General features: G+C 35.9%; 1 long non-coding RNA gene across 1 annotated transcript; it reads right to left on the bottom strand.

Moving 5' to 3' along the window:
* Positions 1 to 1699: 1699 nt before the first annotated feature.
* Positions 1700 to 10103, bottom strand: LOC115929015. The gene is made up of 2 exons (XR_004066297.1): positions 9746 to 10103; positions 1700 to 1846 (listed from the first exon to the last, which is right to left on the bottom strand). It is a non-coding gene; the product is annotated as an uncharacterized LOC115929015 (long non-coding RNA).
* Positions 10104 to 12751: the final 2648 nt, after the last annotated feature.

The raw sequence follows: 12751 nt of genomic DNA, 5'->3' as shown, positions 1-12751 counted from the left end.
TGTATAAATCTCTCCATGGAATATTTACATGGGAGAGAAAGGACGGCTTGGGTGACAATCCTCCAGCTCCCATTGTCATCCCAATTCCGAGGAATAAAATTTCATCCCCTTTACACCGCATAGCTGCCAATCACTTCATAATGCAGCAGGATCGACGAGTTGGGTTTCATATATTATTTTCCGTTGAGCGTTATTAGATTCGCTGACCTCACCAGCGCATCGTTATTAGCCATGCAAACAGGAAATGCTTCCATTTGCGACAGCGGAGAGGAAAATTGGAATGACCCCATTGACGAAGCGGAAGTCACGTTCAGTGGACAGCTTCTCATAGAAGCTTCATACTTTTGTACAATGTGTATAAAAATGAGTGTGCAGAGCTGCCAACCTTGTGCGACCAAAAAAAGGAAACAAGTATGTTGTTCAAGTATGTTTTAAACTTAGTTTTCTCTTGAATTTGTGATCAAATCAAAATTTTAGGGCAGTTCTCTGAATGTCTGACGTGCGGTATGTAAAAAAAAAATTGAAAAATTTTTTGAAAAAAAAAAAATTTAATTAAAAAAACATATTTCTTATGAAGAAAAAACGTACTACAGTAATTTGGAAGAAAAAAAAGAATAATTCCAGGAAAAACGTAATGGTTGGTAGCTCTGAATGTGTGATGTACTGGTGTATTATTAGTGCATTTAGGGGACATGTATATTTCAAAGATGTATTAAAGCAAACAACTTGTCCTGCATCAGCTGGTGAAAGTAAGGTCAAGAGTGACAAATTCAACCGTGTTTGTAGAGCCAAAGATGTGTATATTCCATCTTCTAGCAATTGACATTTATTTTTTTATTCACTTTTTACATAAATTCACATGTGTGTGTATACAAAGAGGTGATACAAGAGAGGTTTTTTATGAAAAAATGCTGGCAAAATCGGAATGGAGGTCAAAATACTACTCTCTCTTTTCAACAGTAATTTTTCAATCAAGATACAGGCAATTTCTCATTCTCCAAAATTGATGCAAAAAATTACCAATTATTAAGTTTAATATTAACTGATTAACAAAAGACACAGAAATTGTCAAAACTGTTTTTCACAGAATTGAATCTTTCAAAATTTGAATAACAGAAACTGATGCAATATTATCGGTTGAATGTATGGTTTAGTATGTTAACATCTTATGAAGATCTCATTCCATTGACCATCGCATCATACACCTGGGGAGTGTTTCACAAAGAAAAAGATCAACTTTAAAGTTGGACTTACCTAAATGGAAGGCAGTTCATGCCATTGTTTGCTCTCACCATTTACTGGCATTGATCTCTCAAGGGACGTACAATTCATGGTCACAAATCTACAGAATTTACATTTTTTGATAACTCATTATTGAAGGAAAAAATATTATCTGAAGATCATAATTGACAAGACCAATGGTGAGAGCAACCAGTGGCATTTATGGCCTGCCATAGTTAAGTCCAACATAAAGTCGATCTTAGTTTTTGTGAAACACTCCCCGGGTACCGATTTAGCACCAGGGTGAAGAGGAGCAATGTAGATAATCCGTCTTGCTCAAGAGTGTATTGCCTGTTCAGAGCCAAAAGGACGTTATATCAGTGTTACAGCACAATGTACATGTACATGTATATATGAGTTAAACACCTTCTGGCTCCAAATTGATGACACACATAAAAACACCACATATAATGCTTACGTTCACAGGCGCCTTCCCTTTCTAAAGATTCCTTCGTCAACGGTCTTAAGCAGTCTCCGCAGGATGCTGATCCGTCGGGGCAGGGGAAACGTCCTAGATCCACACACTGCTTGTAGCACGTCTTGTAAAACAGGTCATCAACGGTTTCTATGGAAATGAAAGATTTTGAGAAAAATATAGCAAAGTTAAGTTATGCACAGAAGAGAAAATGTAAAGTATTGGTTCTCAACCTACATGTAAGAGTCATTGGGAGTTTAGAGTAGTGATGGGATGACTAAAACAAACCCCATTTAAAGCTTTCATTTGCATCACTTCAGGGCAAAGGAATTGTTGACACACTTCTCGTTGCAATAGCTGTAACATACATACACTGTACATGTGCATGCGCACGCTCAAAGGTTTCTACAAAAATGGAGTGATCATGGAAAAGAAAAGATGGAAGAAAATTAAGCCTAACGCGATATGTCAGTGGTTTTCAACCACGTAGTCATTTGGGGTTTTCATTGGGTAATGAAATAGTTTTCATTAAAAACAAACTCTATCCAAAAAAAAGTTATCAAACAAACCCCACTTTAGCTTTCATTTGCATCACTTGGGCAAGGAATTGTTGACACACTTCTCATTGCAGTTTTTGTAACATACATGCACATCTTCAAACTTTTCTACAAAAATGGAGTGATGGAGGAAAAAAGATGGAAGAAAATTAACCCTTGCGCAATATGTCAAGTGGTTTTCAACCTGGTACTGGTAGTCATTTGAGGGTTTTCATGTGGTAATGAACGAGTTATCATTAAAACAAACTCTATTTTGGCATCACAGGAGATGGGACATTTTTCTATAATGATGGACTTCTCATCGCAGTTTGTTGTGAAACAGGTTCTCAAAGGATTCCAACAATATACATGTAGAGATATACATGTACAGGTAGAAGACGAAAATGAAAGAAAATTAACCCATGCACAATCATGTCAAGTGGGTTCACTTCAACCTGGGAGTTTTTATCAGGTAATGATTGAGTTATGACTAAATCAAACTCCATTTAAAGGTGTTTATTATCACAGGGGCAGGAAAAGTGTCCTACATACTGTAATGTAGAACAACTCACTTCCCATCACAATTTCTTGTGAAACAGGTAAAAGATTTCCATGAATATGGAAAGATACAGGAGAGAAATGAATACAAAAATCAAGCTACATGTATGCACAGCTATTAGAGCCATGAGTAATTCAATTTTGTTCTAGAAAATTTCAACATACACCTGAACATCTACAAATGTACATGTACATGTAATAAAATATATAAATAAACAGCCCTACAGCAGCCCAAAAAAACTTGGAGCTCCTGAGAATTTTACGAAAGCATTCTCTGAGCACTTGATGGTTAGAAAATGTAAAATGTGACTTTTTACATTGCATTCCATAATTTTGAATTCTATAAAACCTTTCAACCTCCACTGTACATGTACATCTGGGCCCATCTCATGAAGAGTTAATATTAATCGCAACTTACTTGTGATTGCTAACAATCGCAAATATGTACATAAGAGATAAGAAATTTATTTAGGTCAATAGCAACTCTTTATTAGACGGGGGCCCTATAGTCTACAATTCTCATTTCGATAAGAACCTTCGTCTTGTTTATTAACGGTACACTTTGTGTATTACATACATAAAATATGTCATCCAATACATACATGTAACACAACTCATATTTAAGGTGACCTTTTATCCTATACTTTACAATTCTTATATCTATGAAGATGTATGGCTACAATTGGATTGGATGAGTGTGGTATTAAAAATGAGGGTAGCATTTATTCTAATCAAGCACTGGCTGGTCTCTCCATTATGTGCTCCTAGGCTTTCATCTTCATTCCCCCGCTACCCTAAAGGCTTGGGATTGGATAAAGGGCAGGTGGGCCGAGCCTTTCTTAATGCCACGCACTTCCTGGTGGAGTCTTAAGATGGGTGTCGGAGGTTGCATCTCATCTTGTGAAAGATGCCAAATTTTAAAAGAAATGAAGATGCATTATCCACCTGACATATTACTTGATAACCAAAATGAATATGCATAACAGTATTTTTATCAGGGATATTTTCCTTGAAAATGGGGAGGGGGGATTTTTTCATCAGAAGTGATTATTCTTTAAAATATTTATACATTTTTTCATTTCATTTCAATAGCTTATTAAATCTTACAACTTACAAGAATGCATATCAGTAACAAGAAATTTAAAAAAAAAAGGAATTCTACCTTTACGTGTACCTCCCTCTACTTTCCAATCCTCTCTATTGTGCCCCCCCCCCCTCTCCTTCTTTCTCTCTTTCCATCCCTCCCTCCGTTACTCCCTGAGCGCTGCTTGGTTTGATAGATGTATTGTCAACATCATCTATTATGGTTTGCAAATTTCCATTTACAGCGTAACCTCACTTAAATTTCACCTCCTTCTGTCTGAATGGTATTGTATATAATGCCCAAAGAACTTTGCGATTAATTTAATTATGAAAATGAAGGACATTGTGTCAAAGCCTCAAAGGCTTTCAAAATATAATTTCTCATCGGAAATACTTTCAATGGAGAGTTTTGTATGCATGAGCATTGTAAATGTACATTATGATTATTATTATTTGACATTCTTTACAACTGTATGAAGACAGGACTATAATAAGCATTAAATGTTCATATGTATACCGTGCAGTACATGTTAATGCAACCATTACAATTGTGTTCATATACACAACATTGTATAATATTTGCTCATTACAATAATAATAGTGTGTTTGTGCACTGAATAACATTCATGTCTGTTAGACCTGACACTCCTGGCTAGTGTCTAATGTTTTCACTTACTTTGCATGTATTTGTGACATACAACCACATACGTGTACATTGTTCACTAATCCATTTAAAAACTTGCATTGTATGTATAGTTTGCTGTGTAGATGGCCTACATTGTAGGTTCTGGAAAAGGTGATGTTTCCTAATACAACTACATGAACATGTACGTCATGGATCATCTGCCTTTAAATTTCCTGACATTCAGTTCCTAAGATGGGCCCAGGTGTCTTCTGGTAATTTTGTTTAATGAAGAAAAGGAAAAAATGATGGCTGCATCAGCTAAGCAGGGCAGGCCAATTTCAGACCAATTTCTGATATGATTAGATTATAAATATTTTGTCACATGCCACTTTTGCATCTTAACTCAGAAATGATGAGAGCAACCATCATTTGGACGTTGTATGCTGTCTCATTTATAAATGTACATGTACACTGTACAGTGTAGGTTACAATGTACATGTACATGTACTGTGTCTGTAGGTTGGCTTCTAGGTTTCCTTGAAATACAATTAATTCATACATGTAGTCAGAAGTTCATCTCTCCTAAGTTATGTACATTGCAGCTCTTGAATTTTGGATAAAATCCAACTTAATCTTCTACAGTATTGTTTGCATGAATTTCAATTAATTGATATTTGATGTTTATGAACTGCCATATATTTACTACATGTATGTCTTCTTGGTGTAGCCAGAGATAATGAGAGAGAATGACAGAATGAGACCGAGAATGGGACAAAGAATGAGAGAGGAGAGGAGGGAGAGAGAGAGAGAGAGAGAGAGAGAGAGAGGAGGGAGAGAGAGAGAGGGAGAGAGAGAGAGGAGGGAGAGAGAGAGAGGAGGGAGAGAGAGAGAAGAGAGAGAGAGAGAGAGAGAGAGAGAGAGAGAGAGAGAGAGAGGGAAACAGAAAATGAGAGAGAGATGGAAAGAATGAGTGAGAATTTTTTTTAAAACAGAGACATAGACAAAGAGAATGAAAGAGATAAAGAGAGAGAGACAGAGAGAGACAATGATACGAATTAAAAATTATAAAGAGTAATATCCAAATCATATCAACTACAACAAAAATCAAATTACATACAAGTACTATACATCCAAATAATCAATATTTTGGTGTCTTCAGTCTGTTTAGAGTCTGTTTAGATTCAGTTTAAAGTTGAGTTTAGCGATGTAGCAAGGGTGTAATGTAAAGCGAAGTACAAGAGCAGAGATCAACACAAACCAACCTTTTTGGAAGGGAGTCCGGATTTGAGTATGTACATGTATGCATAAACCCTCTGTAAAAAAAAACTGAAATTTGGGGGGGGGGGGTCCAGACATACAGTGTAGATTCCAGGGATTAAGGGGCCCACAGGTTCCAGGCAACTTATAGTGTTGATCCCTGAATAGTACCTATAACAGAACTAGCAGATTATCTCTTACAACTGGTGGGACAATTGCTAAAATGCATTTGTTATTTCATACACAAGAGTGACAATATATCTTGAATCATCTTCATAAAAACAGTTTACCATATCTCTAAAGACCCCAAAGGCCCAAACCAGATGTTATTCGGCGGTGCCATAACTCGAAAATGATATTTTTCCTTAAAAGTCTAAGCTGGAATGTGCATTATTTTGAAAGAATCGACTGTGCCAATGGAATGCAATAACACCAAGGATGAATGCACCTCTTAACATCATGGTCTAATGACTCCCAGTCTGTTTATGGATATCCTGCCAGGGAGAAAATATGAACAGTATACATTGTAAAACCTTGGTACCAGATTCTCTCCACTGTGCACAGCTTGTATGGTCGTGCATTACGCTTCCACTGCATTAAGCTGTCTTATCGCATTATCATATTTGGCCTTTATGGTTCAAAATCTATTGAGTCTCAGTTTTACCACGAATCTATTTGACATACATGTACATGTTGTAGCCTTCCTGGAATCCAGAAATGTTGTGAATATTTCATGTTTATTATAGCAACATATCTTTTCATTGTATATTTCTACATTCAAAAATTCAGTTACCACTGACGGAAATCTCAAAAACGTATTACATTTTGTAGTTTGTAATTTGCTTGCAGACATTCAGTTCATATACAGTACCAACAACATACATGTAATGAAAACATGTACATGTACCTTGTGTAGAATCAATACCAGTCTGATTTACATGTACATGTATATCCGATAGATTGTAACTTATGCTTACAGTATTGAGTTTTTTCATATATTTGCTTGCCATTGGTTTATTTGTACAGAACTCCTTGTATTCATTTTTTGAAGAAATAAGAAATACATTGTTTTTTTAAATCATGAAAAGGCATAAACAAAGTTAATGTATTAAACCAAGTCTAATTCATTGAATGTAATCAAAGATGACATGGCAACAAGTGACAATTTAGGATCTAAATAACATTTTGAAATAATCATTATACACATGGACACTGTACTGTATAGGCAGGCTCCTGGGACACATGGTCACCCAAAATTGAAGTCTAGACCCCAAAGTATTTAAAAAAATATAGGGCTCATGCATACAGTACAGACTTTTTTTTTTAATGTGTGGAGCCCTGATAACATTAAGCCAGCATGTTTCCTTCTTTTCTATCAAATCTAAAAGACTTTATAACCTTTAAAACGCTACATTTCTTATTGTTTAAAAGCACTGGGAAGACAACAAAAAATCACAAAATGGTTTCAGTTTAAAAAAATGGACAACAAGGTAAATCAAAATGAACTTCTACAATGTACATGTACCGGGTACATAGATTGTACAAATCTTATATCTTCAAATGCCAGCTTAGTAGACTGTGTGCTTTGAAGTGAATGTAAACAAACCACAAGGCAAATATGAATTAGTAAGCACTCAATAACTCATACTCGCTAGTCGCTACAGTTACATGTACATGTAGTCCATATTTCCATTGCATATTTACCAGGCTTGCTGGCAGTTGTGCCTTTGACATTACCGGTATCCACTTCTAATTCTTAATTTTGCAAATACATGTGCAGCCCTGTACAGTTCAGTATACATGTACAATATGTATGTGTGGATACATGTGTAAATGTACTTTCTTTATCATTAGAATTAAAGGTAATGTGTCAAGTAAAGTTAGTCAACCATGAAGGTTTTAGATTTGGTGAATCTACATCTGTTGAGAGCCAGAAGGGCATTCACTCAATGTTAAAGTAATTATGTGAGTTGATGTCCTTCTGGCATCAAACAGACATTAGCTTGGTACATTTACATAGAAGTAGTCAATAATTACCAAATAGATAATCTCATTCTTTTTAATTACACTACATGTACATTACACTACTACAACTAGGACCAGGCTACCTGTCAAGCTGGACAAACATGTCTTTCCCAATGTGGTTTCATTTGGGAATTCCTGAAAAATCATTATTTTGAGATATATCAATACAAAACCTTAATTGTGGAGTAATGAGACACTGTGTATTGGTAGCAAATACATCAAAGTACATTTACATGTCCACAGTAGTACGACAAGATGTTTATAAGTGACAGGTGATTCCTTATTTCCCTGATACTCAGACATGGTTTAGACGTGGTTTGGACGAGGGTGTGCCGCTCAAGCCTCAAAACCCCTACCCTTAATTAGGGTCATTTTTCACGAAAAAAGACCCATTTTTCAAAAATTTCAGGTGTTTTTCGTTTTGGGTGTTTGCCATATTCAATTAAACACCCAGAAATTTTGCAAATTTTCCAGTGAACTCCCTGCTTGCGCCTTTGTACTGTACATTGCTGTTATCGTAGAGAAAGTATCAAATTGGAATGCAAAAGCTGTTTTTTTATGTGTACAAATCTTGTGTCTTCGTATTTCAGCCCGAACCAACATCGCGAACTCTCGTAAGAGGTCAGCATTTTAGTAATGTAAATCACACGTTTACTAATTATTATCAGGAACACATGAAAGGTAAGTAAATCTCTATCACACCAGTTGCAAAATCTTACATTTTATATTTATTTCTTGACCAAATTCAAAGTGCTTTTTATGAGAAGAAAGAAGGGTCCATTAGCGAACTCCGAAGCCACTGTGCAACGTTTGTCTTGCGCGGTGAAGGGGGTAGTTTCAGACACATTTAGGTTTTGTTTACCTGCGCCTCTACATTCATGCAGGGGTACAGGTGCCAATTAGGGCTATAGGTGACATCAAGATCATACATGTATTTACATTATCCCTAAGCCCTTTAGCCTATGTAAATCAATAAGCTTTTCATCCTCAAATTGGCAACGATTTATTACATTTTGCCGTCTTTAAAGATAAAGACCAGTTATTGTCATGCGATTGCATTGTGAAAGAAACGCTGTGGAATCGATCAGAAAAGGTTGATCATCTAGCATATAAGTATCGGTGTGTATACTGCAAGGTTCTGGAATCATCAAAATGATAAGAAATTTGGCCCAGTCTTCGTAAAGTTACAAGCACTGTACACAGAAAGATGTATATAGGACTACGCACACATGCGCGACACGTGCGTTTATCTCTCACAGTCCAATAGATAAACTAATTTAGCAAATATATCAATTACATGTAGTAGGCGGTTTCCCGGCAAAATTGTTATCATTATGTATTAGTCAAAACATATTCTTTCACACGATTTGTAATAAAAGAGCTACCATTTCATTTTTTGAAATTGGGGCGTTTCCAATACTGGTCTTTACCTTTAAGAGTTTGAAAAAAGGAAAATGTATGATGAAAAAGTGTACATATGTTCTTGTACAAACAATTTTTTCAAGAAAGTAGTGAAAGTACATTTCACATTATGTTGCCTATGTAGAGCCTTAATGATTATTTTTGTTTAAATCGCTCTCGTTCACTCATGCATAATTTGTAAAAATCAGAGCATTCTGGATCCAGACGAAAGATTTAAAAAATTTTTTTTTTTTAAATCAATTTTTTAAAATCTTTAAAATGGTGGCACGAAGCTGCTATGCATTGCTATGTATCAAAAGCAGCACTTCGAAAAAAATACTGCATAATAAAGTTCGAGAATGTGTACCTGTGTGATACTAGTAGTGTATTTGTTTTCATTATTATCACCATTCATCCCCCGCAAATATCAATATGTGGGGCAAGAAGCCAACACCCAGCTGACTAGTACACCATTCACATACAGCCATACGGCAGCGACGGCGTAAAAGTCAAACAGCTGACAGCCAAAACCACCTGTAAAAAGGCGAAGGATTTTACACTTACCGGTTTCTAAATTTAAGTTCTCTTCGGCAGTAAGAGGGCAAGGTAGATGGAGAACAAACAATACGAAGAAAAAGCTTATAAAGATGATATAAGTAGCCATGGTTTGTTCCAAAAATTAGCACAATTTGTATCAGTTTCCACGGCAAAATTCCAAGTTATACATCCATGATTCAGTACCGGTATCGTATTGAAGAATGTGCGTGCGCTTGTACTGGTAGCGTGTTGGCTGAATGAATGGGCGAGATCGGGCGACGAAAACACACAGTGCACCGAATGCCGTGCAACTCGACTCTGCATTTGCGATGGTATTAGTACTGTACATGTACACACATTATGTGTGTGTGTGTTCGTCACGGACACCACTAATGCAGAGTGAGGCGCCACTTCTATAATGGCGCCTATTGGGTTGTACACCCGAAACTCGCTTTAGGCTATCCCTAAACCAAATATCCGTGACCTTGGGTCTACTTTTTAATAATGATGTCAAACAATATCTATGTCAAATTTTCCCTATTTTGAGAGCATATTAGACATCACAACTTGTTGAGTAGGCATTATGGGTAGAGCTAGGTTGCATTTCATTTTTTAAATAAGCCTTTTATTTTATACAGAAAAGGGGAATCAAAAGTATTGGGCATATGGCGAGAAATTTGTCATTCAGGAGCAATTTTTTAATTTCAGAGCTAATGAAATGTACCCATAATCAGGATATCATAATGTAAAATTTATTCACAATCACACCGGTAAATGCCAAACTCAATAACAGGATAAAATGTTTCTTTGAAGGAAGATTATTTTGAATGATCGGCCTACTGTGTAATTTAGAATTATTATACCAACATTTTCAGAGGTATTTGTTTTGGCTTTGTTGTTGAATTACCTTAATCAAGTATGCTGTCCACTCAACTTTGTAAATCATAGACATAGCATCTGTGTCAAGTTCATGCCTAATGATGAGGATTACTTGTCAACCATTGATTTCTGTGATTGATTTATATTGATTGTTCTGTTGGAAATGAAAATAAAATTGAAATCGAAATCGAAAGTAACACAAAGTAACACAACGAAGTTAAGACCTTAATGCCGCAGTTAGAGGGCAACCATTATGATGTTCAATTAATGAAGTGTAATGTGGAATTTAGGAAAATACTTATAAAAAACAGAGAGAGAAAGAGAGAGCGCTAGTAAAATTCGTGAGAGGGTAATACAAGGAGGATGAGGACGAGGACGAGGAGGAGAGAGAGAGGGGGAGGGGATGGGGCTAGTGAGAGAAGGAAGAGGAGGAGGAGAGAGAGGCAGAGAGGGGGCTAGTGAGAAAAGGAAAGGGAAAATCGGAGATACAGAGAGAGAAAGGGGAAAAGAGACACGATGAGAGAGAGCCAAAGAGACACGATTAATGGACACAGAGTGGACAAAGCAAAAAAGAAATGAGCTGAACTTTCCAAATTCGAACTCGTTTCCGTCACTTTTTTACATTATTATTATTGAACTTATTTGTATCAAAACCTTTTTAAGCTTCCCATCCTTTGATAAATCATATCAAGTTAAAGAATAGGACAAAAATGGAAAAATAAGCAAGAAGAAAGATATTATACTATCCCTTTTAAAAGATCATCCGTGATAATAAAGCCCTTTTCAGAGTAGGGCATTATTATCAAAAGCACTCCACTCTAAATCAGATCCATTGTGTATTGGATACACCACTATAGCCTCTTTGAACGTTAAATTGTAAAAGAGGTGCTTTTATATTCAGAGGAAAGTTGAATATGGCCTAAAGCTAGTGACCTATATTCTCATATGAATAATGTAAGTTCAAATGAGCATGTAACCCCACTAGATATTATGACCTTCGGCATACTATCAGCCCTACTTTTGACTGCATTATCATAATAATCATCACCATGAAGTAGGCATATACTGATTCAACTAAACATTGTACCGGGGCAATTTCTTTAAAAGTGTAGTTCAGATTTAAGCATTGTCGCGTTACACACTAAGAAAAAATGGTGCAAGTATGCATCTTTAGGGGTGCAAACCGATGCAACAATAGCAGCACCTTTAGGGGTTAAATCCTGCACCCTTTAAAAGGGTGCCAAATTGAACCTTCTAGGGGAAATGGTACCCTTTATGGTTCATTCCTGCACCTTTAGGGGTGCAAACCGATGCAACACTAGCAGCACCTTTATGGGTTCAATCCTGCACCCATCATCGAGGAATACTGGTAACATTTGCTCGTACAAAAATACATATTAAATATGCATGATGTTTCTTGGTTAGTAATCATATAATCAATATAATATATATTGCTAAAACGTGAATGTAATTGTAACATGATCAGACAAAATAATCTATTGGTTAATAATTGCCAAAGGAAAATACAAATCACAAAATATAATTTGCTTAACAAATCATGATAAATGTTATTTTATGTGAACACGTGGAAAGTAATCATGAATACGCATGCAATATGCAAACTTTTATTTTGCACCCTTTTTTGGTCGATAGGGTTCATTTTTGTGGGAAGGGTGCCTTTTTGGCACCCTTTTTTCTTAAAGTGTACAGGGCCTTCAGAAAAACAGCATTAATGCTGATGAGGCTTGCTTGGGTAATATGAATTATTATTATCATCACGATTACTATTATTACCATCGTTATTATTATTATTATTTCTATTATTATATACTAGACTCGAAATGGGAAAAGCTCATTGAAAAGTATTGAGTATCAATGACTTCATTTATTTATTGAGTTCAGTTTATTTTGGTCGTTTTGGAGGTTATTTTGCATATCGAATTAGACAAATTGGGTCAATTAAATAGTGTTTGGCGTCATGAAGATACGCCAGAGGCAAATGAAGTGTAGACTAGGGTCTCTATTCTGTGCAGTGTTAACTTTTGGTATCATCTTTATTACATTATTCAAGCTTTTAGCATGAAACCCAGAAAATAACCCAGTTTCTTTTTGACCACCAAAAGTCACACATATTCCATGTTTTATTCATTCCTA

This window comes from Strongylocentrotus purpuratus, unplaced genomic scaffold (assembly GCF_000002235.5).
Source record: "Strongylocentrotus purpuratus isolate Spur 01 unplaced genomic scaffold, Spur_5.0 spur5_scaffold_4, whole genome shotgun sequence".
NCBI classification, from domain to species: Eukaryota; Metazoa; Echinodermata; class Echinoidea; order Camarodonta; family Strongylocentrotidae; genus Strongylocentrotus; species Strongylocentrotus purpuratus.
The sequence above is the reverse complement of the archived record's forward strand: the minus strand, read 5'-3'. Positions and strand labels throughout refer to the sequence as shown.